The sequence below is a fragment of the Lissotriton vulgaris genome, unplaced genomic scaffold, assembly GCF_964263255.1.
Source record: "Lissotriton vulgaris unplaced genomic scaffold, aLisVul1.2 SCAFFOLD_247, whole genome shotgun sequence".
Taxonomy (NCBI): domain Eukaryota; kingdom Metazoa; phylum Chordata; class Amphibia; order Caudata; family Salamandridae; genus Lissotriton; species Lissotriton vulgaris.
Window position 1 is genome coordinate 1971008 of NW_028255597.1, and position 14815 is coordinate 1985822.

Genomic DNA, 14815 nt, shown 5'->3' on the forward strand with positions numbered 1-14815 from the left:
TAACATCCTACTCTTATAGATTTTCCATTTAGGTCCTCATTTCTATTAGTGATGAGTGTAAAATTGAGTGCAAAGTTTTTACGACTCTGGAGACCCAAAGTGTTAACTTTCAAACATTTAATACGAAATTTCCTCCTTGGCCTTCTTGGGGGAAATTGCGTAGGTAAAGCAGAAACCAGTATTGGTTTCAAATATAGGTTTTACACTTTATTCCCCATGAATACTACAAAACTTGTAAACTGGCACAAAAACGGCCTAATACCAATGTGCGCAACCAGTATTTCACTGAGTGGAGCTGAGCCTAACTGTGTCTCTCTGAATCTGGCAATCTGTAGACAATGCTTATGCATGAGAGTAGTGTATAATTGTGCAGGTGCACATAAGACTTTATATCTTTTTTTGTGTAAAATTGGAAATAATTTCTTAACGAAAAAGTTCTTTGCCCTGCATCCTCAATATACATGAGGGTGATCCCTTCATTTCCCACCATTGAAGTACACTTATTCCAGCTTTTTGCCGAAGTAATTTCTGCATTCATCCAGGGTGTGCGTAGCCATGGACACTTTTGTGAAAACCCACAAAGTTACAAAGTGCATTTTGTAAGGGGGTGCATGACCACCCTTGCCCCCATAAACACTTGTTGACCGCATCTTCTCTCCCCTTATTCAAGCGCTCTTACACATACAAATCTGGATTTATTTTGCAGAAGTAAGCTTATTTGAGTTTGTAAAAATCAACAAATGTCCATTCAGTCAACCAGGATTTTACAACTGTGAATGAGAGCCCAATAATTTGCAGAGTCATGTGGCACTTGGGTGTGCATAAAGTTTAACATTTGCACTCATGTTTTTAATATGATTTGTACATTAAAGGAAGCCCAGTGGCACAGTGGTTATTTGAGATCTGGATTTTGGGAAACACATTGACTCTGGATATTGATGTGGATTGTTCTGAAAATTCAAGTTTTCCCGCCTGGTCAATGCTTCCTGATGACTTGTAGGGATGAAGAAGGGTCGGTCACACAGCAGCCTCCGTTTGATACGCACCTCACTCTGTCACAGCTCTCCCATTCGTTCAAAATTACAGGCTGAAAGCATGCATCCCTGTTTCCTTATAGGCCTGTCTACCCATGATGGGTGTATAGTACATAGATTGGAGTCTCCCACTATCTCTAAGGATATCATACATTAATTGCAGAAAGGACTAGGTTCAAGGCGGTGTCTACGTCCACTCATGCAACGTATTAAACCCTCCCCCACAAAACCTTAGCCCAGGTTAAGCATTGTCCTTAATACAAACCTCACAAGCTTGTTTACAAACCTCATCCTCCTAAGTCAGGGATCCCAAGAGGATGTTGCCTAACGTCTAGAGCGGTCGACTTCGAAGCTAGGGTACTGGGTTCGAATCGCACTAGGGACACTCAAAATCCAGTGTTTAACAAAATGCTTAACAAAATGAATGTGTCCATCTGTAACACAACTGGTGCTCATGTAAAGTGAGCACCCAAAAAAAGAGTTCCCTTTCTAGTATCACCCATCAAAACCCGCTACATGTTTTTCTAATGACTTGTGTCTAACAATCTTACTTTCTGCTGTACAATGCAGGTGGGAAGGAGAGTGTTGTAAATATTTTCTCTTGAACTGTGTGTAGGAAAGTGGATTAGTGCTGCGAATGTGCTGGGGTGGGTGGGATATTCTTCCATGCTGTGGAGGGGTGGTTTACTTTGCGTGCATACTGTGGTAAATGGATTTGGATGTAATCCTATGGTTTACAGATTAGACCCATATCTTCTGCAGTTGCTCAATTGATGGAGCTATTGAAACCAAGTTTTGGAGCAAATGTTTTCTTTCTGGACACACACCATTAGAGGCCCTCCTCTAGATTTATGTCCTTCCAAGTTCGTAGTTTAGCTACTTTTTTAACACTTTGACCTCTACCAGGGGTACTTTCACTGCCTGACGGCAGGCCATTGGTGTGGTTCTCCCCAGGAAACCAGGCAGTGTCTTCCACTATCATTGTCCAATATACAGCCAATATTGCTTTTTCTTTGTCAGTGCCAGCTTTGGCTCCTTCGAATGTCCTATGGTGAAGGGTCATTCTGCTGGGGGAGGCATGCCTAGATAAAAAAGAGCTTTGCTCGTGGAGAAGATTCTGGAGTTGTTTGTGTTGACAGAGCATAGAGGCCCAAAACTGTCTTCGGTCTTACTGAACAGTGCTTACCTTGTTGTGGTACACTATCAGAAGTGGCACCACCTGTTAGGCCATGAAGATGTAGCTGCATCTTGTTTGTAATTGGGAGGCCCATAACCTTTAGAGAACCGATCTGCCAGCTACTTGTTTGATGGCTCCACCGCCTTTGTTATAGATGGACTTAATAAATAACCTTGGTTCCTTTATATTGTTATAGAACGCATCAGTAACTTCCAGTAGCATTGTAATGTACAGCAGGTCTATTATATTCAATATTTCAAACAATTCAAACTTGATGTTTCACACAACCACTTTCAGACATTATTTTTTAACAGTGTAATATCAGGCAGCACAATCTATCAATTAAACAAAATTCTAATTGGTCTTCTGAACCTACATTGAGAAATGAAGTGGATATATGTAGGAAAGTGCGTACTGTTAACACTGTTTACGCTATCGAGAGAGTTTACTCGGTACCACACTGTTTGCCGACAGTGAAACTCTCATGAGAATTACACCACAGAGTATTGAAAAATATCTACTAAAACAGTGTACAGTCTATGCAAAACTTGTCCAGAGAGCGACTATTTACTTACAATAACCAAGGTCTGGAGGTGCTAAAGATCGTACTACCTTTAGCCTTCATCCTGTGGTGAAAATGTTATAGATAACCCATCTTCTGAAGCAAAACAAGCACATGTACATGGATTAGTACCTGATGCATAAAGTCTTCTATTGTAAGTAAAAATTGTCATGCAGAGACAATTCTGTCTAATAACTCAAGGCTGCTTACAATAATTAGTATCTTGTATGTAGAATCTTGGCCCTACTGGAAACTTTTTCTGCAGTAACAAAAAGTCTTGTGTGGAACATAATAAATACAAGTTGTCAACTGTCACTTGTACACAGAGTTTCTCTTCAATGCAAAGATTTTTAACGTGTTCGATACCCGATACACACCTATGGTGCATTAGGAGCACATGTGTTTTGTGAACACTTATATCAATGAGCTGGACAAAGTCTGTCCAATATTAGGTAGAAAAGTAATATGGTACTTACCCACCTCTACGCAAACTATAAAACAAACTAACACACTCATTGGATGATGTCATCAGTGATGTCCTCAATTATGTCCTTTGAGGTGTCATCGGTGATGCCATAAATGATGTCATAGAACATGTCATGAGTGATGTAATATGTGAGGTCATAAGCAGTACATGGCGGGGGCGCAAGTTATAGTTATGTCTGCTCACTATAACTGGTGAATTTCAGTGGTTTCCATTGCCCCGCCTCCCTGAACCTTATTATGCTCTGGAGACCTCATGGCCTTTTTTTATTAGAAAAGGTAGGAGTACCACGTCGCCACCCCCTCCTAAGAGCCCTTTTAGGCTCTCAGGACCCCATCCCCAAGGATCGCCTTTTTTAATTGAAGGGGAGGGAGGCCACCCTATCTTCGAGCTTTGTTAGGCCCTGGGGACCCCATGTCTAGGGCCATTAGTAAAAAATAAAAGGGGAAGGGGGTTGCGTGACCCACCTCCCTGAATCACCAGGCCCACACTGTTGGCGGTGGGTGCCCTGGTATACACCCAGGGCACCACCATACACTTGTTGGGGGATCCCCAGGGCCCCTGCGGCCCCAGCCGACTTCCTGCATGCAGCGGGAACAGGCATTGCTCCCACCCGGTGGGAGAAGCTAATAAATCTGCTCCCTCTGGGCGGGAGCATTATTTTGAGCTGTTTCCCTGCCCACATTAATGCGGAAAGGGAAGCAGATCAAAAGTCTGCTCCCAGTCACAGGGAGAAATTTTAAAGCTCCCTCCTGCTGGGAGCAGACTTTGTGTTTTCTCCCACTTGGTGGGAGATTCAAAATGCTCCTGTTGAGCGGAAGCAAACACAGGTTTCTCTGCCCGTGTTTTGGGGGCAGGGAAACCGCTATGTCTTGGGGGTGGGCTCCCCGGGACATAGCATGTTAGCCGGCCGGAGGTATTGGGTCCGCCCGAGTGTCCGCCCACCTGCAATTTAAGTGATTTTGGCCCCGGTGATGGCCTCCCCATGGCCTTTAGAAGCTCGCAGAGGGGGTCGTGTGGCCCCTTGACCTATTTTGAAATTTTGTGGCCTAGGTTGTGGGCTCTTGCAGGGGCCTGCTGCCCCCTCTCCTGTGTTATTGAAATCGTCTCCGGGGATGGGAGACCTGGAGGTAGATGTCCGGGGCCTTTAGAATCAATCGTTTTATTCAACAGTATAACAACTCAGAACACAGCTCAGCTGCCTACATCCGCAGGCCAGCAGAGCAAGATCCAAAAGCATTAGACACAGCGTTCGGGCCTACACCCCGGAGGGCGACCCCGTGAGGGAAAATGTAATGCAATGATGAGCAGCCCGTGCAAATGCAAAGCTACCGCTTTTAAGTATAAGAACAAGAACAAACAAAGTCAAAGAAAACCTCCCTTCCCCACCCCCTAACCTCTCCCCGCCACCCACCACCCACCTCCGCATCAGTCTCATCAACCCCCTTATACTCCCCACCACCCCTACGCCCCCCCTTAGTGCTGCTCAAACCACCTTGGCAGGTCCCCAAGGCTCCAAAGGAATAAGTTGAAGAATCTGCAAATACTTTGGGCATAGAAGATACAAGAATGGGCCCCACAATTCCGCGTATTCCGCCCCCTTTCCGTCCATACTCAGCGATAGCCGCTCCATAGACAAAAGATGCCACAGCCTTCCGACCCAGTCCCTCGTGTCAGGTGAGTTTTGGGAACCCCATTGCGCAAAAATGACTAGGCGCGCTGCCAGCAAGGCCAGAGCGATTTGTCTACCCCTCAGCAAGCGCAAGGGATATGATTTCACATGGGGAAGCCCTAAAGGCGCATGCTCAGGTGCTCGAGGGAACGTGATCTGAAAAGCATTGTCTAGGTCATCAAGGATCACCTTCCAATACCGCTCTAGCTTCGGACAGTGCCACAGAAGGTGTGTCAAGGTGCCCGGGGAACCACACCCCCTCCAATAGAGGCCCGAGTGTTTCCGATCCCAAGCTTTAATATGAGCTGGGGTATAATACTAATAAGTAACCGCCTTGTAGGCGGACTCTGTGCCTGCTACGTTGGCAGTGGTGTGGTGCGCGCGGTAGAAAGCCTGCTTCCACTCCTCACGCGACAGCGGGCGCCCTAGCTCCGTCACCCAGCGAACCTGCGCTTTTGTACGTGACGTTTTGGAATGCGCCATGATCATAGCATACAAGTCAGATATAAGCTTGCGATCATCTTTCTTGCAGACTACCCACCTTTCGAAAGCCATCAATGGACGGGACATAGACGCAATGATAGGGGCTGGAGTAACCCAATGCACTACGTGCGCATAAGGAAAAGCATCGGACTCCAAGAGAGAAAAATAGTGCCAACGAAGCAGGGGGAACGGAATTAGGCCATCAAGATCAAAGAGGGATCCCACTCTCTTACAACTTTCTTCCCTCCAGCGCTGGAAGATCGGGGACGCACAGCCCGGCGGGAAGTCCGGGTTATCTACAATGGGTGTCATAGGGGATGGGAAAGTAGTCCAGCCTTTACACTGCAACAATTGGTCCCACGCCTTCAGCGTCGGTGACGTCACCGGTGAGGAGTAAAGACCCCAAGCTCAGTGTTTTCGAGGGAGCCACAACTCGCGCCAAATGTTGCACCCCGCTACCGTCTGATCCATGAAATTCCAATGCTTACTGGACCAGGGCATATTCCACTCAAGGACGAACCGCAGGCAGGCCGCCTGCAAGTACGCCTTCAGCAAAGGGAAACCCATCCTACCACTGGACTTGGGAACCGTAATCAGAGATAGGGTAAGCCGTGGCCTTTTATGGTTCCATAAAAACTTATTAATAAGCCCTTGTAGCTTTTGGAGGGAACCCGAAGGAGGGCTCAAAGGGAGCATTTGAAAAAGGTACAAGATACGAAGGATCACTGTCATTTTAAATGCCGCCTGCCTTCCGATCCAGCCCAGGTTGAGACGGGATCAGTCTGACAGTGATTTGGCTGTCTGGTCCACTAACAGCTTGTAATTAAGGGAAGCCGTCCTTGCTATAGATGGGATAAGACAGATTCCCAGGTACGGAATATCGGAGTGAACCCACTGGTAGGCAAAGTCTTGCCGTAGATCCTGTACCTCAGCAGCAGGGACCGATACATTGAGTATCTGCGATTTGGAGAAGTTAACTTTAAATCCCGCTACCTTGCCAAATTCGAGAACTTCTGCCGATAGGTGCCGCAAGGAGAAATGAGGCTGCGTAAGCGAAAAAATCCTTCATCAGCATTCAAGCTGATTTTGTGTGTATCCGCACCAAACTGAATCAAGCTATACCTCCGTTGGACCGAACCCGCCGAGCAAAAGGCTCGATATAGAGCGCAAAAAGCAGCGGAGTCAAGGGGCACCCCTGCCGCGTCCCTCTGGTGATAGGAAAAAGGGTAGATATGCACCCATTCACCCGTACCGCCGCCTTCGGGGCCGCATATAGACAGCCGACCCATGGCACAAATTTATCCTCCAAGCCGAAGACCTTCAATACAGCAAACAAATATTTCCAATCAACACGGTCGAAGGCCTTCTCCGCATCTATAGATAAGAAAAGGGCCTGGGTGCGAGAACGATGGACTAGATCCGTAAGGTGTAAAAGTCTTTTAGTGTTATCTCCCCCCTGCAGCGTCGGAATAGAGCCCGCCTGGTCCGGGTCTATGATGCCGTCCATCAACGGGCTGAGTCACGCCGCTAAAATACTGGCAAAGAGCTTGACGTCAATGTTAAGGAGCAATATCGGGCGATACGATCCACACTCCGCAGGATCCTTCCTGGGCTTGAGGATAACTGTGATGGCAGCCTCCGACATGGAAGGGGTCACCTCCCCCACCTCCATATAGGAATTGAAAAGGCGTGTTAAAAAAGGAGCCAGCTCCACACAATACGTCTTGTAAAAGATGCCTACCCATAATCCCTAAGAGGGAGGGAAGCGCTAGCCCAACTATCTAGGACAGGAGCACTGGCAGAAGCGCAGGAAGCAAACAGCGGGCCCAACCTACGCCTAGCCACCCGGAGAACTGATGCGGAGCCCCAAAAAAAACCCCATTCCCAAAACCCACCCCGAACACCCCCACAAAAGAACTGAACCAAAGAAAAGAAGAAAGGTAGTAAAAGTCTTGTGAAGGGACCAATGTTCGTCTGAAGAATCACTCTGTAGGGAAAACATGGCGCCATCCTGGAACCTTACCCAACCCTAATACAGGGCACCACCACATCACAAGGACGTAAAGAAGAGCAGGAGACACAATCTCACCCCCCTCTGACACCCCTATGGAACCCAGCCTGTGCCAGGCAAGCAGCCTTCAAGGGACACTCTCCCTGTCGGTCACCAGCGCCACCGAGAAGACAGCCGCCTCCCTCTCCAAAAGGCTTGCAGAAAGGTCAGGCTTCCCCAGTGGGGGCGATCTTCCCACTCTCTGCCATTCCGTGGAGCGCCTGCGCCGCCGAGGAGGCGACCCGGTTAATCCAGCCTGAGCAACAGACTTCTCCAAACCCAGCGCCTCATAAGCTGCCTCCAGTGAGCGAATCTGCAAAAGTTTACCTTTGAATTTAAAGATTATGCAAAACGGGTGCCCCCACGAGTAGGGAATGCCCTGTTCCCGTAAGTATGTAGTAATAGGCTTGAAGCTGCGACGTTTGGTAAGAGTAGAGGCCGCCAGATCTTGAAAGAGAGCGGGCTGGTGCCCACGAAACTGCACCGTTTTCAGATCTCGCGATTTGCGAAGAATCCGCTCTTTTATCTGAAAGTCATGCACGCAAACCAGAATGTCCGGTGGAGGGGCCTTGGCACCCCTCGGTAAGCCAACGCGGTGCACACGGTCCAATTGAATGTCCAGCTCATCCCCCTCATCAAGGATTTGTCGGAACAACGCCGCCATGTATTCCCGCAAGCTGTCCCCTTCCCCCTTCCAGGGTACCGCTCGTATCCTGATGTTGTTCCTCCGTGAGCGGTTTTCCAGGTCTTCAGTGTGCGCCTGCAAATCCAGGTTTTGTTCTGTCAGGCGAAGAATGTCTTGCTGGAGCTGGTGGATCTCATCGGCAGTGCTCAGGTCATGCTCCTCCTGGGTCGCCACTCTCTCCTCATTGGCGTCGACGGCTCGCCGCATCTCTCGGACATCTGAGGAGAGCTGGGAACAGAGTTCCAAGATGTCCTCCTTGATGGCAGCAAAGAGCTCCAGCATAAAGGCCTTAGTCGCCGGCGCATCCACATCGTCAGGCTGCGCGGATCGGACATCAGACTGCAAGGCAGTCCGACCCGCCATCTTCTGTAGAGAGTCTTCCAGGGGTTTATCTTTCTTGCCCCTGGTAGCCGGCATAGCGGTGTCGCCGAGGGCCCAGTGCGGCACAAACAGACTCCAGCAGCACCTGCACCTCTCCGTTCAGACGCAGGCCAACGCTGGAAAACGCCGCCCGCCGATGCACGGGCCAATGGCGTGCCCTCCTCTATCCTGCAAGCTCCTCACCTAGGCAGCGCCGCAGGAGAGCAGTCCCCAGGACCACCAACTGCAGAGGTCCGCCATGGTACAGGGCCCCCATAGGCCGCCGCCTGCACACTTCTCCGCTGCCCAGGTCGCTGCGGCATTCCTCTATCCAGGGCACCCACGGGCTCCACAAAGGTCCTTACAGCTAGTAGAGACTGGACCCAGGACCCACAAGCTCCACAGAAGCCCCAACTCAGGCAGACAGTCACCAGGCCTCACCCCTCTCCTCCTCTCTGCCCACAAGCCCTATCACGGGCACCTCTGGGGGCCTCTCCGCACTCTCTGCCCGCGCCGTGCCCAAATCTCCAATGGGGCCCGCCGCGTACTTCCGTCCTCCACACGCGGGGGAAGGCCAAGCAGGGAAGCGCCGAAACAGAGAAGAGCCGCCCGCCGAAATGCGGGCCGATATGAGGCCCCACACCAGCCCCGGGCGACTGTGCCCGAAGCGCTCCTGCTAGCGGGGGGAAGGGCCCCATCGATGAGCCGCCCACCGATCCGCGGCCCGGAACAAAGCGCCGCAGAGCCCCAAATCAGCAGGCCCAACCAGGCAGCAGAAACTACCGCAGTGTGGCCCAGGGGGCAGCCAAGACCAGGAGTGGGGCGCACTCGCCACCAGTATCGAGGCCCACCGCTGAGAAGACCGCGTGGGCCACACGCCCTCCGCCGGATCGCGGACCGAGTTCCGGGCCTCCGGCCAGCCGCCCCCTCACTCCTCACCTCTGGGACCAGGCAGCCTCCGTCTAGGGCGCTCGACCGCCGCCACCGCAGCGTGAGCTCGTGTACCACACCAGCCTCCCCGGGCAGACCTCAGCGCCGTATAGAGACCGGCGCCGCTCCAGCACAGCAGCGGCTGCTCCACTCTTCCGCCGCCACAAACTCAGCACCACGCACAGCCCCCGTTACCAGGGGCGGCCGCCCACAGCATACAATGCGCCGCACCGCGGCGTACAGGCCTCCGCTCTTCGCACCAAGAGGCGCGCATGGTCCAGGGGACGTCAGGGGCGCGCCGCTCCAATCGGCAAAACACCCTCACCCAGCTCAAAAATAAGGGCACCGCCAGGACCGCGAGAGGGCACAGGTGCCCACCGTCAGCAGCTTGGATGGGCGGCAGGTAGGGCGATATACAACGCTAGATGTCATGTGGCGCCGGAGGGACTGGGAAGCACGTCCTATTCCGCGCCATCTTGGGCAGGGCGGCGCCATCTCGGCCACGCCCCTGCCCGGGACCTTCAATGGCTCAGGGAGGGGGACTGCAGGCCTCCTCACCTTTGTTCATGATTTTGGCCCTGGGGGTTGGAACGTCATGGCCTTTAATGGCTTTGCGAAGGGTGCCTCTTGGCACCCCTCTCGTTATTGAATTCGGCCTCGGTGGTGGGCTTCCCTGGGCTCATGATTGCTGACTGCTACCATTTTTTTGTTGTTTTTCTTCTGATTCCTGTAGGAATACCGTAAGATCACAGCATTTTCTTGCAGATTTTTTAATTAATTTTTTTAATCCCAGGAATCTTTTGGGCTGCGCCTCCCTCCTTTGTGGGGCCTAAGGGGTTAGGGTATGTAAAAAGATTGAGTACGCCCCCTGTTAGTTTGAAGTAATGTCTCATTCCAATGATTGAGTGTAATACAGTCTAATGAGTCTGAATAGTACTTCTTTTGTGGTTTTATTATTTTATTTTACATCACATGTTTCCATCGTAATTATCTCAATTTCACAGATTGATTGTTGTAGGAACAGCCGACACGTGTTGCACCCCCTGGTGGCCCATCGGCCTTTGGGCTTTCTCAAGGCTGCAAAGATAAGATGCAAGACATCAGTCCTGGATTTTAGTAGGACTCAAGTGTAACCACCACCAGGTACAGGGTGAATATGGACATCAGTCACATTAAGGATACAGTCCCAGCATCATGCTACCTGCATATCTGTATTAGGAATTACTCGCCAGTAGTATCAAGGGCAGGGTGTGCTAGTGAAAGAGAGGGCAAGCCAATATAGTTAGGTCTTGTTGTCACTTCAAAGCAGTAAATCATGAGCCTTCGAAGGAAACAGGCGTATGACCGGGATGCTGACTGTCATGCATTCGTTTGTGGTCAGTGTGTTCTTACTACATGCAGGGGACAAGGATTGACAGAAGTGAAGGCAAATTCGTTATAATCAGGCAATCGAAGGTATGGACAGAGTTAAATGTTGAACAATCCATGCATTGTTTCCACCATCGTCAGTGTAATTTACTTCCTGCAGGGGACTAATACTTATGGTATGTGTGCTTGTTTCCTAGTGTGTGATAATTATTAGTTGCCCAACCATGTACATAAATGAAATGCTAAAATTAACTTACAAACTTATATAAACTTTTATACAAACATGATTGAGACAAATTCCTCTTATATTATACATCAAAGTTGACAACGTTGCAACACGTATCTCTTGAAGGGTGTTAGACAGCAATAACAGTTAGCCGGAGGTATTATTCTTTTGAATAAGCACACAACATTATATTGCAGGCGGTCTAGGTGGAATTACCCAAAAATCTGCAGGAAGATATTATAATAATCAAAGGAATTTAGAAAAGCCTTTAATATAATGAGCTAGATCCCATCCGATAATGTTATGGTAAACTTCTAAGAATCCTCCCGTGCTAGTCAGATAGATAATACCCAGTAATGGATTTTTAACTAAAGCATTTATGGTCTGCTATTTGGGCAATATGTTAAACATTTTAAAGTGACGTTGCGGCGGACTGAGACAAATGGGATAGGAGCCCCCGTTTCTCATGTTTCAATGAATAAGTGTATGTATGTCCAAAATATGCTGGTAGTGCAATAGCAATCTCACTCTGGCAGTTAACATATTAAACGTCACCGCTGAGTAGCCATTAAAAACTAGTTAGGGTGTCTGGGATTCGAATTCATTGGCATCCTACAATAGTTATAAGTTTGTTAACCCCTCCCATGCTGATGACGAACCCCAGCCGTCACGCTCCGCAGTGCTCGTGTGCGGATGACGGCTGGGGTTCGTCACAGCCCCGCCCTGTTCTTTTGTTTACTGCACATCGGAAAAATCGCGACCGCATGGAAGGGGTTAATACTTGTTACAATCTTAACGTTAGCTATACTACTCACGGAGTTTGGCTCCTTTTTCAGTTTTACTTCCTGGGTCAAATCCCTCGAATCCATGCATGCCGGTGGTATGTGGTGTTTTATATGGACCCCATAGTTATATGCTAGAAAAAGGACATTGGGACTGGTCCTTTGTCAAGGCTGTATAAGATCTGAGCGCCATTTTGGAATGGCTTCTAGTTAAAGTGAACTGCTTGTATAGCATTGTGTTATTCTACATGCAGATTGCAATTTTACATATTCTATGCTGGTTATTAGACCACTATCAAGATTGATAAAAGAATGCTTGTCAATTGAAGTTGATGTAGATCACACTACTGGCATGTAGTGCCTTCATTCTTTCATTTCTCAATGGAAGGGGATGCAGCCATTTTCAAATGGAATAGGCTGGTCATTTATAATACCCGATCAGATAGATACTATTTCTATGTAGGGAGTAATGGTATTCTCAAGGGAGAGAGACCTTGGACTTTACAACTGTAACATTGCAACTTAAGGGGTCAGGGTATCCCTTCCCTGCCCTATTATATTACTTTTTATTTTTTTACTTCTGACAATGGGAATAAGTCCCCGAGCCCTGTAATGGCTGGCTGCCTGCAACATTTTTCTGATGTTGCTGGTTGCTAATTAGAAAGCTTGCTCTAGTGGGAGTCTTACTCCCCTGGCAGCGAGACAGGCCAAGGGAAATGAATCTCCCTGTGCCAATCAGAACGCTCTATTTTTAAATTGGCGCTCCCGCTAGAGTCTCTTAAGTCTCTCGCGGACCCAACCATTCAGATATACAATTATATTTTAACCTTAATTTCTCAAAAACTACTGAACTGATTTACACCAAATCACAAAAAGCATAATCTGTGGACCAAGGCTTCCTGCCAAATTTGGTATAATTCTGTTAAGCAGTTTTTGCTGTAGCCGTCTTAAAGAAGTCTAAGGAAAATGCATGGGGATTTTGCTCTTTGGAACCCTCCTTTATTCTTAGTCCGTACTTGATGGATCACCCCGAAACGTCCCATGCACAAACTAGTCAAAAAGTAGCACCTTTTAGGAAAGTTTCCTGGAGTTTCGTCAAACAGTGCCAAAGTTAGTAGCAGCACAAAAAAATTTTTTCCTAAGGAATAGGTGATCTAACTATAACTACCCAGTGGCGACTGCCACTTGGTAATACATATATATATATATATATATTTTTTTTAGGTTTCGCCTGAGCCAGCACATGCGATGCTCTGGCAAGACATTTAGTATGCGTGGTTTTGAAAGTGTGATCCCATGCATTTGATGGACTAGCACTTGGGTTCACGCGTGCATGCATCTGCCAGCTTTCACCGTCCGAGGCACCATCTGGTTCACTTTCGCATTCCACTTTCGCGAGAGCGCGCACTCCCGGTCGCGGCCGCATGTCTGGTTTCAGATCAGAATTAGAGAGCCAACTTTGAGAAGGTGGGGGAGGGAAGGTTTGGGGTCACGTCTTTTCCTTTGCGTTGATAATCAGCTTCACATTAGAGATTCAACATTCAAACTCTAATATCTTTCCTTTGTCTCAGTTAGCATAGTTTTAGGGGGTCACTTGCAGTGTTTTATTTAACTGAAAGTGCCAAGCTGCAAAATGAAGGATGGATCTTAAGAAAAGAAAAAGCTGAAGAAAAAAAACAGCCCAAGATTGTTGATTTGGGATAGTTTCTGAATTTATAAATGCTGGTTCCAGGACGTAAATTCCGAAATGTATCTCTTACTTTTTTGTTAATACTATTTTCTTAGCAAAGTTCATTTACTTGCATCGCCTAGCACTCATTTGCGGCTTCACTTCATGTAAGGTGGTGCGGAAGACCACAACATATTTTTGTGTTTGATTTGGACGAAGCTTGAGATGTAGCTCCCACATGCTGACAGAGGACTGTGGAGCGTGGAGCGTGTACTGCAGTTTTCTCGCCCAGATCTCTTTGTAACTGTACAGCTTCTCAACGCCAAAGGAGCCGAAACGTAGTGCTGGTCCGCAGGAACTGTGCCAGATAGATGTTTGGAGTGAAACATTTTAGCAATTTCAAGGTGCTGCCTTCCAAAGAAAACATGTGCATGGGCCACGTCCTGATCTCAGTCTGTTTATTAGGAAATGGAAATTCAGAAATTAGAAGTCAGATTTTGTTCATCGTAAGTGGGGTAGTCTGCTGTGAATCTGACTGTATGCACAACATTTTAGTCATGTTCATCTTAGATCCTCAGATCTGTGTTACCACTTGCTAACAATATTTGCTGTATTTGCTACTCCTGTTCTTTAACCAAGGACAGTAATGATTCTTGCTGGGATCCTAACCAGGCCATTGCTTTCTCTACTGCCATTGTGGTACATGACAAATGCCTTCCTAGGATTTCACTGTGAAAACATCTGGTCTTGACCACCAGGTACCAACAAGCCAGCCCCAGGGACGAGCAAAGCACAAGCACCAATCAGTTGAAACAAAGCATTTACCAAACTGCTCTTTTCTTATGATGTCACACCAAGACCTGAATCTGTTCTGGACATTAAATATTGTCACGCATCTTGTGTTTAACAAAAGTTATATATATCCAATGTGCAGAACTCTCACAAAAGAACCTTTCCCTTACGTTACCTCATATTGATGTGTCTGGATATAGTGCAGCATTTACCACTGGCAACAGCCCTTTGGCACTATTTGCAGCTTAAAGCCTAGAGATGAGTTGTACCAAAATGGACCTTAAGCTCCATACCTAGCTAAGTTTTATGACAATAATTTAATTGTGCTCAATAATCCTGAGATTGTTTGTCTCTGTGCCTTGTAGGTTCCTATGCGGTCATACATTTTTAATTTGTTCACTATGTGCTTTCTTAACTATGTGCCATTGTACAGAAAAAAGCATTTTAAGACTCCCTTCCAAAGGAGGCATTTTCTCCTCTCTGCTAATTCTAAAACAAGCATTGGCATAGCCAATAGGTCTTGCCTGTGGGACCTTATAAG

At 47.9% G+C, this 14815-nt stretch overlaps 1 protein-coding gene across 1 annotated transcript in view; it reads left to right on the forward strand.

Annotated features, from left to right (window-relative positions):
• The window catches only part of ACER2 (alkaline ceramidase 2), a 102455-nt gene that overhangs the window by 39338 nt on the left and 48302 nt on the right, over nucleotides 1-14815 (forward strand). The gene's annotated exons all lie outside the window — the stretch shown is intronic.